Source organism: Balaenoptera ricei, chromosome 8, assembly GCF_028023285.1.
Source record: "Balaenoptera ricei isolate mBalRic1 chromosome 8, mBalRic1.hap2, whole genome shotgun sequence".
NCBI classification, from domain to species: domain Eukaryota; kingdom Metazoa; phylum Chordata; class Mammalia; order Artiodactyla; family Balaenopteridae; genus Balaenoptera; species Balaenoptera ricei.
The window spans coordinates 7,063,851-7,077,152 of record NC_082646.1 but is presented as its reverse complement, the minus strand read 5'-3'; the positions used below and the strand labels follow the sequence as shown (position 1 = coordinate 7,077,152).

The 13,302-nt window shown below is 53.0% G+C and overlaps 1 protein-coding gene and 1 long non-coding RNA gene across 5 annotated transcripts in view; one reads left to right on the top strand and one right to left on the bottom strand.

Annotated features, from left to right (window-relative positions):
* KIRREL3 (kirre like nephrin family adhesion molecule 3) overlaps nucleotides 1–13,302 on the bottom strand; it is a 557,121-nt gene that overhangs the window by 151,887 nt on the left and 391,932 nt on the right. The window lies entirely within an intron of this gene.
* LOC132369553 (uncharacterized) lies at nucleotides 4,366–11,958 on the top strand. Its single transcript, XR_009504444.1, has 2 exons — nucleotides 4,366–4,517; nucleotides 11,611–11,958. It is a non-coding gene; the product is annotated as an uncharacterized LOC132369553 (long non-coding RNA).

Here is a 13,302-nt window from a genome sequence, read left to right as displayed (position 1 = left end):
AATGCACCCAAACCAGAGCAGACAGCACCAACCCCTGGGTCAAAAAAACCCGGCTGTGCTTTATCAACTGAAGGACTGTAATCTGAGAGATGTTCATTGAACGTATTTCTGCCTTCTGAATGGCTTTTACTTTTCACTAAATTGAGACTGCAGTACAATATATGTGAATGATTAGACTGTGTAATACATTCCTACAAATTTAGATTAGGAATGATTATGACTTAAGTAAAATAGTTGAACACAATTCTTATTGCCATCTATCTTTTTTTTTTTAGTGTTCATGGGGGTGATTGAATGCAAAGAGAGCCCGGGTCTGGGTGCAGAGAGGGCTCGGAGGAAGGAAGGACAAGCTGATGTAAGAAGATGTACGATCTACGGGGCAGGGAGAGAGCCCTGGGATTGGGGGCAGATCTGGGAAAAGTCCTGGCTCTGCCATTTGCTTTGCTGTGTGACTTAAGGCAGGTTACTTAGACTCTCTGAGTCTTAGTTTCCCATCAGCAAAATGGGCTTTATTATTCCTGGCTCATGGGATTGTTCTGGGTGGCACGAGGTTGGGGTGTGAGAGCCACGCTGCAGGGTGGACAAGAGCTGGGATGGGAATCCACGTCTTGGCCATATTTGGGCAACACCACTTACTAGACCTGTGTGACCTTGGTCTTCGTCACTCAGCTTCTGGGAGCCCCTGTCTCCTAATCCACAAAATGGGAATAAGCACCCTTGGCCTTGGGTGTCCTTAGGGAGAGGATTAAATGGGATTTTCCATGTTAAAAGTGCTTTGTAAAATGTAAGCCACCTGGGAGGGCTGCCCTGGCAGGTCGGGGTGGGAACAGGAGTCTGGAGGAGGTCGGGGCTCTCCTTCCCTGAAACAGCAACCAGAAGTGGTTTGGGGGAAACTTGCTGGGTGTCCCTGGGTGGGGAGGGGAAGGAGAGGAGCCCTGTGGAACGTTTCCCTTGGGCTGCCCTGCCCTGGCACTCTCGCACCAGCTTATTTTGCTCTGTCTACACCCTGTCTCCCGTCACCTAGCACACTGCAGCATTCTATATAATTTACTTATCTATTATGTTTTGTTTAGAGTCTGTCTCCTTAGTTCAGGGATCTGTTTTGTTCCCTGGCACATCCCAAGCACCTAGAACACAACTGGGCAATTAGCAGGCACTCAGGATATATGTGTCCAGTGACTGGATTTATGAGCGGGGCTAGAATTCTGTCTCCTGAGGTAACTGAGGTGAGGGAGACGGTGGGGGGGACCCAGGGGAAACCCAGGGCATCCGTCACTCCAGCAGGGAGCTTGCTGCAGGCAGAAAGAAATAACAGCAATTTGGTGCGTGGAGCCCGGCGCCCATCCTTCAAGGGAACCACAGGCCCCCAGGATTTTCCCGGAATCCCTGGGCACCGGCAGCCTGCTGCACTTCCCCGTGCCTCCTAGCAACCTGACGAAACGCCTTCCAATCACAGCAATTACTGCCGCCCCGAGCCGATGCCTCTTGACGTGTCTGCCTCCTGCAGTTCCAGCTGGAGACAATATTTCTCTTCTGTTCCTCGTGACAACAGGGACAACAAATAACCCAGCGGCAGATGAAGGGCCCTCCAAGCCCTCCTGAGCTGAAGAGCCTGGGCTGGGTCTGCGTGGAGGGAACCGAGGCGCCAGCCCGCGTGGGGCGCGCAGCTGTCCTCTGACTCTTCCAGGACTTTCAGGCCGCTCTGTCCATGACCAGTGTCCCTCTGGCCAAGGGGGCAGGGGCCTGCAGGTGGGGGCAGCATCAGCTGTACCGCTGACGGCTCGGGGTCCTCCGTGCATGCTGTACAAAGGGAGCTGGCATTCCATCACGGTCCAGTGCGTGGGTCTTGCTGAGTGCCTCTCCCTCTTCACAGCCCCCTGAAGCAGCCGCTCTCAGTTTCAAATGAGGAAACGGGAACTCAGGGAGGTTGAGTAATTTGCACTGGGTCACACAGCTCGTTAAGTGGCAGTGCTGGGGGAAGAACTCCCACGTCTCTGAACTTAAAGCACATCCGTCCTCTCTGGGCCCCGAGTGGCGGGGACACTCCCTGGAGGGTGGGAGTGCAGCCCCTGACCTCCCAGCCTCAGGTTCCTGACCGGGGCACCCGCTACCTGTGCTCTGCAGAAGCGCCCTGCACCTCGGCCCGCTGTGTCCTGCCGCCTCGCCTCACCTTGCCCGTGTCCTCACCCCGCCGGGCTTGGGCTGGTGCCATCCCTGGGCCCTGCTGCTAGCTGAGTCCTGTTTCAGTTACAACCCAGAGCCCCTCTCTCTACTGCACCTCATCCTCCGAGCGGGGCTCCCCCCGAGTGCCAACCAGGGTCCAACTGCAGCACAGAGTATCCTTGGGTACCCACACTAACACCAGTACCAACACGAGTATGAATACGAATACAAATATTAATACTGATACAGATACAAATAATAATACTCATAGTAATTAATACTCATACTAATACTAATGCTGGTTTATATTTGTTGAGCATTTATTGAATCTCAAATGGGAGCCCAGGAAGCTGACTCTGGAGATCTGTGTTCTGAACCACTGCGTATGTCCTGCCTCTTCCTCGTATGACATGGTCCTTCAACCTAAACCACCCTCGTCTGTTTTGTTAACATCTTTTTTCAAACCGACTTCTAGAACTGAATGCAAAATTCCAGATGTGGTCTGACCGAACAAAGCCGAGGGACACGTCACGTCCCCACATTTTGAACATCGTTTTGCAATTAATGCAGTCTAAGATTGCCCTCGCTTTCCTTGGTCCCCAAGTCCCCGGGTTGGCAACTATCAGCCAGTCCTGAGTCCCCAGGTCTTCCAGAAATGAGCCACTGTGGGTTAAGCTCTTTTCATTGCCCTCTTGTGTGGCCGAGGGCCAAAGCCCACCTTTCCTGCCCCCTAGTCTCTGATGGCTGCACTTGGCTTTGCTGTGGCACGGAGAGAACGCTCCAGATGAAAGAGAACTTGGTCCCGGGAGAGTCGGGGGCTGGATGGAAGTGAAACGGCCTGTGAAGGTCGCTGCCACTGCTTGGTGAGCGATCTGTCTCCATTTCAGCCTCAGTGGGAAAGTGATGGAGGGTGTAATTAGGACCTGAGCTGTGCCTGGTGGGGGGGGGGGGGCTGCTGTCCCCAACTCAAGGAAGCTGGGGACACAGACCGTAGTCTCTGTCTTCCCGGGCAGGGGGGAGGAGTCTGCCTGCTCGTCCACGGCCATGGGGGAGAAGGAGTAGCAACCAGGGCTTTTGGACCCGGTAACTGAAGACCCTGATCGTCCCTGGGAGTGTGTAGGTGGAGTGGGGGATGGGAGGAAGATGGGGATGGAGTGAAGCAGGAAATATGGCCAGAAAAATTTTGAAGGGAGTAAAACCTTCTCTTGCCCTGTCATCTCCCTGGCTTCGGTCTCCACCTCGTCCCCTCTCTCCACCCACCAGAGAGCCCGGAGCTCAGGCTTCTCAGGACCCTCCCTAGCTGGGTATCCCACCCGGGTTCTTCCTCCCCTGTTCTCCCTGTGTCTTCTCTCACCACAGTTTGCTTGTCCTGTGTGTCTCATTTTACCCCGCCTCCTGGGGCACTTGCCTTATTAGAAAGTGATCTAATACATTAATACGGTATTAAGGTGTTCAAGTCTAGCAATTGGCTTGACGCTTGTAACCAGCCATAACCCAAGGGTATAAACACTTTAACAAGAGAATTCCTTAACCTCCAGGCGTAAATCCCAGGGTGACCTTCCATGCGTTCTGGCAGGGCAGGGTAAACCCCAACTGGTTATACGGCCCGGGACACCGCCCTACTTCACATTGTTCCTCACAATAAGGCTTGAAGTTGACAGGGTGATTTTCCTTAGGATGAGGAAAAGGAAGCTCAGAGACGTTCTGTGTCTTGCCCAAGGTCACACAGCTCACCATTCCTGGAGCCCAAGCAGCCTCAGGCCCCTTGCTGGCTCAAGAGCCCCCCTCCCCTTCCATCTCCTCAGGGCACTGACAGATTCTGGGGCCTGCATGCTAGGGCTGGGGGCTCTTTGCCTTGGACTCTCCAGAGATGAGTCCCTGCGATGCCTAAGGGCTTGTCTGCAGCCCTGGGTGGGCCATGAAATAAAATTCTAGAACCGCTGTCAGGCCCCCTGGATGGGGACTTAAGTGCGCTAGGCACCTATGATGTCTCAGACCCTGTTCCAGGTGTTTTCCCAACAGTTATCGTTTTACTCCTTGTAAAGAACACAGTGAAGCGTGCATCCTCGTTTCCTTTCTATGGATGAGAAAACCGAGGCAGAGCAAAGTCTGAAGTCGCACAGCTAAGAAGGGGGGGAGCCAGGATTCGACAGTCTCAGCCGATTCCAAAGTTCATGCTCTCTCCCCTACACTGTGTGGCCTCCCACAGAAGACCGGGGTCTAGAAGAGGCAGTTTCCTTGAGGAGTCTGGTCCAGTGAGGAAGACAGAGCGCATGAGGATGGGAAGGACCGCGGCAAAGGAATCATGGCAGGCGAGCCTACAGCACGGGGAGCAGTGTTCCCCGGGGCTGGGAGTAAGTAGCCCTTTTGTTTGGGTCAGGGCCAAACGAACCAGGGCAGTAGCCCCGGCAGGTCCATCTGTGGAGGCCTTGGGGAGGAAATGGGTTTGGAAGCCGTCCCAGGTTGAGCCGTGTGTGCTCCGGGAAGTGAAAGCGGCTGCGGGGAGCTGGGTGTGGCCCCAGGGGCAAGGGGCCTGGAATAACGAGAAGCGGCCTGTTGCCCAGAGTAGAGGCCCTGGCAGGCCTTCCGTGTGGACGCCGAGGAGCCAGGAGGGGCCGAGGGGAGGAGGCACGTGGTCCAGCCACATTAGGATGCTTGCACAAACGGCTTCTCGGCCACAAGCCCGTGGAGCCCACGCTTTCTGCGGAGAACGGTTCTCCCACAGGAAAAGCGCCAGGGCTTTGGAGAAGCCAATGCTGTGGGCTTGGCTTTCCATGGCACCAAGATGCTGTCTTCTGCAGGTTATCCTTGTGTGGACGCGGACCACGGGCCAGGTGGCTCTTCAGAGCGGTTGCGCGACAGCAAGCCCAGTAAGTGACTAACTCTGGCCACTGCTCGTGACGCGCTCAGCCATTGCTAGCTGGTGACGTGAAAATGACCTTTATCTAGCACCGTTACCTGGGGGGCTGCAGGGGCGCCGGCACTTCCACTCTGCTAGCTCTCTCTGGCTGACGGCAGCCGGCCGAGCGTCACACTGTCCCCGGCCCCAGCCGCAGCCCCTCCTGCTCATGGGGGCAGCAGGGCAGGGTGCTAAGTGGACGCAGCAGCAGCCCCGCACTTGCCAGGCTGCCGCTTCCCCTCTGGGCTCAGGGTGGGCAGAGGAACGCCCGCCTGGCCCTGCTTGCTGCTGTCTGTCAGCCCGACTTGCGTGCCTGCTGGTCATTTCCCTGTGGCCACGCTGCCCTGCACGCGCAAGACAGTCTAGGAGAGCGTCCTCAGCTGGGGCCTGGGCGTGCACAGATGGGGTGATTTGCAGGACTCGTGCAATTTCTTAATTTTGAGTGAATGTGCGTAAAAGCTTTAGGGAGGGAGAACGATCGTCTCCATAGCTCTTAGCAGATTCTCAAAAGGATTTTTGACCGCCCCGCCCCCCCCGCAAAAGCTGGGAAGTCATCGGTCTCATCCGTCCCCCCAGGAAGCTGTGCAGGTTGACCCACTGGAGTGTTGTCGTCATTGCAGTGGTACTTGGGGCATCAGGAGATGCAATCTGACTGTCCTCCTCTGGAGGAAAAGGCCAGGTCCTCACTCTGTCACCTGTGCCCTGTGGATGGGCAGGTGTTTGCTCATTGACTGACAGACGAATCACAGGGAGAGATGGAGGAGATGGCGCATTTGCAGAACACCTGTCTTTCCTTCTGCCTTAAAGGGGAAAAGAACTCATATCCCTCGGCTCCTTTCCCTCCGTCGTGTGTTGGCACAGCGTACGTCCCTTCCACTCCCAAGTCCCCACCCCCATGCCGGATACAGCGCTGTGCGGTGCAGTCCCCCACATACTAGGATGTGGGACTCCTTTACCTGGAGAAGGAGGAAGGCAGAGGGGTGGGCTGGGAGGGATGGGGAGTTGGTAAAAGCTAAGGAGGAAGGTGAAGGGTAGGGCTCAGTTCTACAGGGCGGGGAGAGTCCTTTCTTCCCGGCTGTCCACCGCTGGAGGGTCTGGGCCAGTCGGCTGACCTCTCTGGGCCCCAGAGGCCTCACGACTGGGACCTTTAAGGGTACAAAGAGGCAGCAGCAGAAACTCTCTAAGGCCCCTGCCAGCTCTACAATTCTCTGATTTCTAACACATCCTCGTGGCTAACTCCCCTTCTCTGTCTAGCCAGGGGTCCTCACAGAAAGAAAGATAGAGGCCCTGACTAGAACATAGGAAAAAATCATTGTCCTAAAGATCATACAGAATTCTGAAGCCACAGAGAAGGAACTTGTGTTTAGGGTCTGCGTGGTGTTTTCTGCAAGCCTTCCGCCGTGCAGTTCTCAGCCCTCCGGGCCAGCGGGGTGGGGTTCTGGGGGAGAGGCATTTCCTGGCAAAAGCCACTTTGCAGCTGCTCTGGGACCCTGGGCCCAAGGGGGCCTTCCTGGTCGTAGCACATGGTTCCCAAGCAGGCACTGCATGTGGACGCAGGGTCCCCTCGGCTGCCCGTGGCACCGTGTCCCCGCAGCTGTGGCCCCCATGACAAGGTCTGTGGGCTGCCAGCCCAGCCGAGAGCACTCGAGAGCCACGTCATAAGTCTCCTCTTCTCTCTCCAAGGCTCTTAACCCACCCGAGCAGGGAGGAGGGGCCTGACAGGGATGGACACCCACTGCGGGCAGACAAAGGAGCCCAAGTCAGCCTCCTCTTTGGCCCCCAGAGACTGGAGGTGGGGACAGGGCAGGGGCAGCTGCAGAGCCCCTGGGCAGAGCTGAGTCCAGCCGTGCCCGGTGGGAGGACACAGGGACGGGAATACACAGGAGGCGACACCCGGACGGGATAGATACCCGCGCAGCTGACGACTTGAGTCTCGGCCTCTTTCTCCCTTGTCAGGGTCTTCCTATTGTAACACTTGACCTTTGATTTGAGCCTCATTAATTTACCAAGCATTTACATAAATCATCTCATTTCATCTCCACCACAACCCGAGAGGTATATGTTGTTAGTACCATTTTCTGGATGACGCTGCTGTGACTCGAGAGATTAAGTGCTTTGCCCAAGGTCACACAGCCAGTATGTGACAAAGACAGGAGTAGAATGAGGTTTCCTTTCCCAAAGACCTCGTTGACCACCCGCGCTTCAGTCCCTCAGCCGGGCCACACTGCCCCCTTGAGAGTGACAGGGGAATGACAAGAAATGACAAAGCCTTAGGTGATGGGTAGTGACAGAGGGAGGCAGGAGTTTCTTTCCAGAAGCTTCTCCAGGCACAGGCACCACTTGATTTTCCAAAGCTTTCTTTGGTGTGTGCGTGGTCATCATAAAGAACCGTAATAAGCTATGATTTAAGAGCCAGGGCCATAGGCTGGCAAAGAGTTTCTTCCTTTAGGAGCTGGGGGAAGCAGCTGAGGTCTTGGCCCCTAGAAAGGCAGGAAAACCTCCCAGGATGAATCCCTCTGCCCTAGGCTCTGATGGACCACAGGGAAAGCCATTCGAGCAGAGGTGGCGGATCCCGCCTCGGGGCTGAGCTGTCTTCTCCAGAGGCTGTTCACCAACTTCAAGGGTTCCCTTCCAGAAAGTCCCAGTAACTCTGACGTCCAGCATCTACGTCCATGAAGGGGTGTAGCAAGAATGCTCTGTTCAGTGCCTTATGCTCAGATCTAATGAGTGCCTGGCATATGCTAGATGCTCAGCAAACTCTCAAACGAATGAATTAAGTGCAACGCAACCTAGAAGATCATCACCTGCAGAATTTTATTCACTGTACTTTACAGAGGTGGCACCTGAGGGCCAGAGAGGTCAAGTAACGTGTCCAAGGTTGCACAGCCAGTTACTGGCGGGAGAAGTACCAGAATCGAGGTCTCCTTTCCCTACACGCTCTTCCTTCTGTAGGGGGAGAGATGGGAATGTGAGGACCTTGGACCTAGGATCAAGCAGCTGATTTGACCTCTGAGAAGTTCTTTCCACGTTTCTTAGTTGCATTGAGTCTGCAGCTATTGGATGTCGTTGGGAAGGAACTGGCCTCCCGTCTCCTGGCAGGCACACGCCGGCAGTGGGGAGAAGACGCTTCTCTCCGCTCTCTCCTAGGGGCACACACCTCCTTCACAGCATCTCGCGCACCATGCGCCCTGCTTGCCTCTTTTGGGAAGCAGGAATAAAAGCCAGTACCAATAAAGTAAAAAGAGCAGAAACCACCCTCCAACCTGGCCTTCCAGATGAGTTCGGTGGCCTCTGGGGATGGGTTCTGGGAGAGAGAGGCAGAGCCCAGGGTACGGTCTCCAGGGCCCAGGGGACACGTGTGGGCACGGCCATCTGCCAATCACTGGAATCTTCAAAGCAGGAGGAGGGAGCAGGATGGGGTCATTATATGCGTTCCAGTCCCTCCGCTGAGTCACTCAGAGGAAAGCTAGGACATAGGAGGAATGCCCTTGCTCTAGACTCGCCCTCACCAGAAGCCCGTGTGGCCCCCAATCTCTTCCTCTGAGGCCCTTTCCCTGCACGGATGCCTCGGTTTCCCCGATGGGCGCCTCCCCTTCTCCACAGAGCCCCTCAGCTCTCAGTGGCTGGGCCCCGCTCTCGCCAAGAGCGGCGTCAGTGGTCCTGGGGCCTGGGCCAGATCCTGCGTGTCACTCTGCAGCTCCACAGTGTGGGGACACGAAAGGGCAGTGCCAGCAGCCGGCTGCAAGCTGACAAGCCTGAGTTCACTCCAGCACCCAGGAGTCGACAGGATCGTCTGAATTAAGTGGCCAAGTTTGGTTTTTAATTAAGTCCCCGTGGTCTTTTAAAAAGGTCACTGATGACACCATCTTCTTCAAGGCCAGTATGAAAAGGCATTCAAAGTCAAAGTTCTGAGATGGGAGCCTTGTAACTTGAAATGTCATAGGGAGAAATTTGGAAATAGGGGAAGAGGAAGCTGGTGGGAAGAATGACCCTGTCACATTGTCCCGCCGTCAGAGTCACAGTTCCCAGTAGGAGCTCCAAACTATTTTGGTCTCAAAGTGGCCCCACTCTGCTCGCTCACGTTCCTACCCCCATGACTGGTTATGGGCTCTTTGTTTGCTGCACCAGTGAAAAATGGGACCCTTGTCTTCCCTGACATGGAATACAAGTTGGTATCAATGGGGCAGAATGTGGCAACTTGCCCCGATTGCTGGGGAATTAATAAACATATATGCAACTGACTGCCATTCTTCTGCTCTGATGCCTGCATACACTCTTCTATGTAACTTGGCCGATACTGTATCACTTGGAAATCCAGCTCTGTCTAGAGTGGAACACAACAGCTACTTCATTCCTCCACAACATCCCATAATATTCCTCCTGTGGCAGCAAAGGCCTGTGCCTGGTTCTGCACGGCCCTAACAGAAGTAGAGATACGAGTTCATTCGAGCGGAGGAGACAGCACCTCTTCGAGAGGAGATCTGGGCTGGCCCACAGCTAATGGGGCCAGGATTTAGTGGGCACAGTCATATTTTCCTGGGGTCCTCGGTGCAACACCAGTGCTGGGCAGTGGGATGCTCTGGATGCCGGATAGTTCAGCGCAGCCACTGATTTTGTGTTAAGAGTCAAGGGACATTGGTATTCGTCAATAGTCTGGGCCATTCTGTCCATGGTCACCACAGGCAGTGTAGATAGTGGACAGAATTTTGGATTTAGATTCAGGAAATTTGGATCTTACAGCAAAAAAATTTGCCTATCTAATATACATTCTCCCATTTATTTACCATCAGAATCCTTATGTTGTTGAGGAGGAAATGTAACTAAACTAAAAAATACGAATTTCCTAGCCCCCCTTGAACGGCTAGAGGTGGCTAATGAGATATAATCAGAAACCATTCTTTAAAGATGGCTGATTTACCTGGGAGGGTACATCTATTTTGTTTTTTCCTTCCTGCCTGAAATGTGGAGCCATAGCTGGAGCTTCAGCAGCCGTTTTATGACCATGAGGTATAAACCAAGTATGGAAGCCAGTGCTAAGGATGGGCTGCCTACTTACCTCCAAGCTTCATGTTATGTGAGAGAAAAATTAACCCCTAGCTTGCTTATGCCACTGGTGCTTTGGATATCTGCTACTAACTATTGAATGCCAATGATACAGAATGATTGCCTGCTCTATCATTTACTCCTGAGACTTTGGATAAATCATTAAATGTCTTTGAGCTTCAGTTTCTGTACCTCTACAGTGGGAATAACAATTCTTGCTTTGCCTTGTAAACGTTATCTCTGACTTCTGGGGCCTACTCTAGGCTTCGGAGCATGCCGTCCCCCTCAGTCTAAAGATCATGCATTTTCTGTATCTGAGCAGTGGCGGCCTCCCTCGCATTGTTGGGGTGGATTGTTCCTGGGCTAAGGCATGTGCCTGCCTTCCAAGTTCAATGGCTTGCTCGGGGCTGTTATAAAGTCCCCTTGTGGGCTCCCATTTTCTAGAGACACAATAGCTTTTCCTGGCTCGCACAGGCCTTGCCCCTCCTTGCTGGGTGCAGAGACATTTGCCGTTTCAAGCTGCTGAAAAGGACGCTTCAAAGAGCCCCACATTGGCCCCTCTTAGGCTCTGACTCATAGAAACGTTTTCGGAAATCCTCAAAAACCTTATTAATCTGTGAAGACGTCCCAGATGCGGGACTCTGTACACCCTATTTCCAGGGCTTTTCAGCGCATCCATTGTCTCAGCTACATTGTTCCTGCTTGGTGTCTTGGCCCCTAATGGCTCTCTCTGAGGCAGGCGCTTTCTGCTGCGCCTGCGATTTCATCCCCTGACAGACTCTCCTCTGTTGCCTTGAATTCTTAAAGTGAAAAGGTGGCCACTCTTCTTGGGCTGTTGATTCCTCTATACCCCCTTTGTGGCTCTCTGCTTCACCCCTTCTCTCCTGGCGTCTGGCTGGATCTGGGTCAGGCAGACACGGACCTGTGTAGGAACTGAGGCCCACGTTTTTTTCAAAAGAAAACCTCTTTTTTCCTTCAAATGAAAACCTCTAGGGGTTTGTCAAGCCTGGGGAAGACTCCTGGGATCACCACGGGCCTCTGCAGGGGACCTGCTGCAGCTGTTGAGTAGATAAGCTTTGGGTGGGCTTCTCCAGGACACTCCCCTGGCTCCAGCCCATCCACTGACCACCCTTCTGATGTGTGGCCTTCTCTGCAGTTGAAAAGGCTGTGGGGAGAGAACCAGAAGACTGGGGCTCTGTTCCTGAATTCAACCCCTGGCTGGGCTTGCGCTGTCTTGGTCCACATTCAGGGGTTTTGACTTGGAAGCCCAGGGCCTGTGTGACCAAGGCAGCTTCCCAACGATCCTGTGTCCTGGTTTGCAAGCCCATGTGTACTCCCTCCAGTCGAGTGTGGGCTGGGCCTAGTGCCTTGTTTCTAGTGAAGAGAATATGGCCAGAGTGATGAGAGATCACAGCTATAATTCAGTCATAAAGGACAGTAACTTCTGGGTCTGTCTAGGTGGCACACATACTCTTTGTCTTGTCTTCTTGATGTTTGCTTTGCAGAAGAAAGCCACCGTGCTGGAGAGGCCCATGGGGCAAGAACTGAGGTTGGTCTTTGGCCCACATCCAGTGAGGAGTGGAGGCCCTCAATCCAACAGCCTGCAGAGACCTGAATGGGGTCAACAGGCACGGAACTAAGCGTGGAACCAGATCCTTCCCCAGGGGAGCCTTGAGGTGACGGCAGGCCTGGCTGATACCTTGACTGCAGCCTTGGGTTCCATGGAAGCTGAGGACCCAGCTGAGCCACAGAGATTTTGAGATAAGAAGTGTGTACTGTGTTAAGCTGCTAATTTGGGGGTACTTTGTTCCACAGTAGTAGATAACAAATACAGGTCTTTGTTAGCCTAAAAATGTGTTTCTTTATTTTGCTCCTCCATACTTAGACTCAAGGACTTAAACCTTTCACATCCACTCGTAGTAGTGCATTCATGCGTGTGCGCATGCACACACACACACACACATACCCATATCTGCACACACGCTCTAATCTATAGGCTGTTCACATCCCTTTACCCCTATTCTAAAAATACATTATCACAATAAGTGGAAGAAAGACATAGCTGAGATGAAGCTCTACTGAGGTGATTTCTGGTTTCTCTTAGTAACCTAAGTATAATCTGAATTTCTGCCAGAACCCAAAGTGCCAGAAGAGGCCTGACCAACGAGGCCCTGGGGGTCTGTGCGCATCTCTGATAATTCACTTCCATGCTTACCTTTCGAAGGCTGACTCAAACTTTCTTCCTCTGAAAAAAAAAAAAAATTACCTGACTTCTCCAGGGAGCATTCCTATTCCCTGAGTCCCAATCATTTTGTATCTATATCAGATACATATTTTCATTATTCATATGTTCCCTCCTCATTTTCTCATCCCTTCCCTAATCCTCCATCCTAAGAAGCTCAGAATGCAGGACGTCTACAGAAAATCATCCGAGATTTCACAACCAGAGTCAGAAGCAAAATTTAAAAACCTTTGCCCCCCTCCCCCTGCTCCCACTGTGTTCCAGGAAGCCAAAGCTCAGAGCAATTTCTCCAATCTGGGAAGCAATAAAGAAATGTATTTATGAACCAGCCTCTATCTAAGGGAGGGAATTTATGTCTCTTCATGCACTTGTTGACAGTAATAAGGGATTGCTGCATCAATGTGATGCAATATAGTTTAAAAACCCTCCGAAACAAGGATCAGGAAACAACCAGCGGCGACGGAGCCATGGGTACCCTCCGTTTAGTGGCTGAGCCCTGGGCCAGATAATGCCTACAGGAGATGGGAACACAGGTCCAGGAGCACCTGCAATCTCATCTTGTTTCTTCCCAAGCACCAGGGAAGAAAAGCAATTTGTTTGCTCTCATACTCTAAAGATGAACTTCCCGTGCTCAATCAAACGTTATTATCCCAATGTAAGTCAATTTACCTTTGAATCTGAAGGCTATTTTCTTCCTAAATGGCTAATTATGGGAGATAGATGGCTGTAAACAGAAGCCTTCTACTTCACCTCTCAGCCAGTCCTCCCTCAGGCACCGACGATAATCTGGGAAAGCAGGCCTGCCCTTTTCCTGCCTTCCCCACCCTGTCTGCGCTGCCCCGTCCATTCTTCTCTGTCCTCCTGCAATGCCATTCATCCTGCCCCCTAAAGTCCTAGACACCAGTTTGGAGTCTCCCGCTCAGTCCCAAACCACAACCTCTGCTGCTAGGCTTGT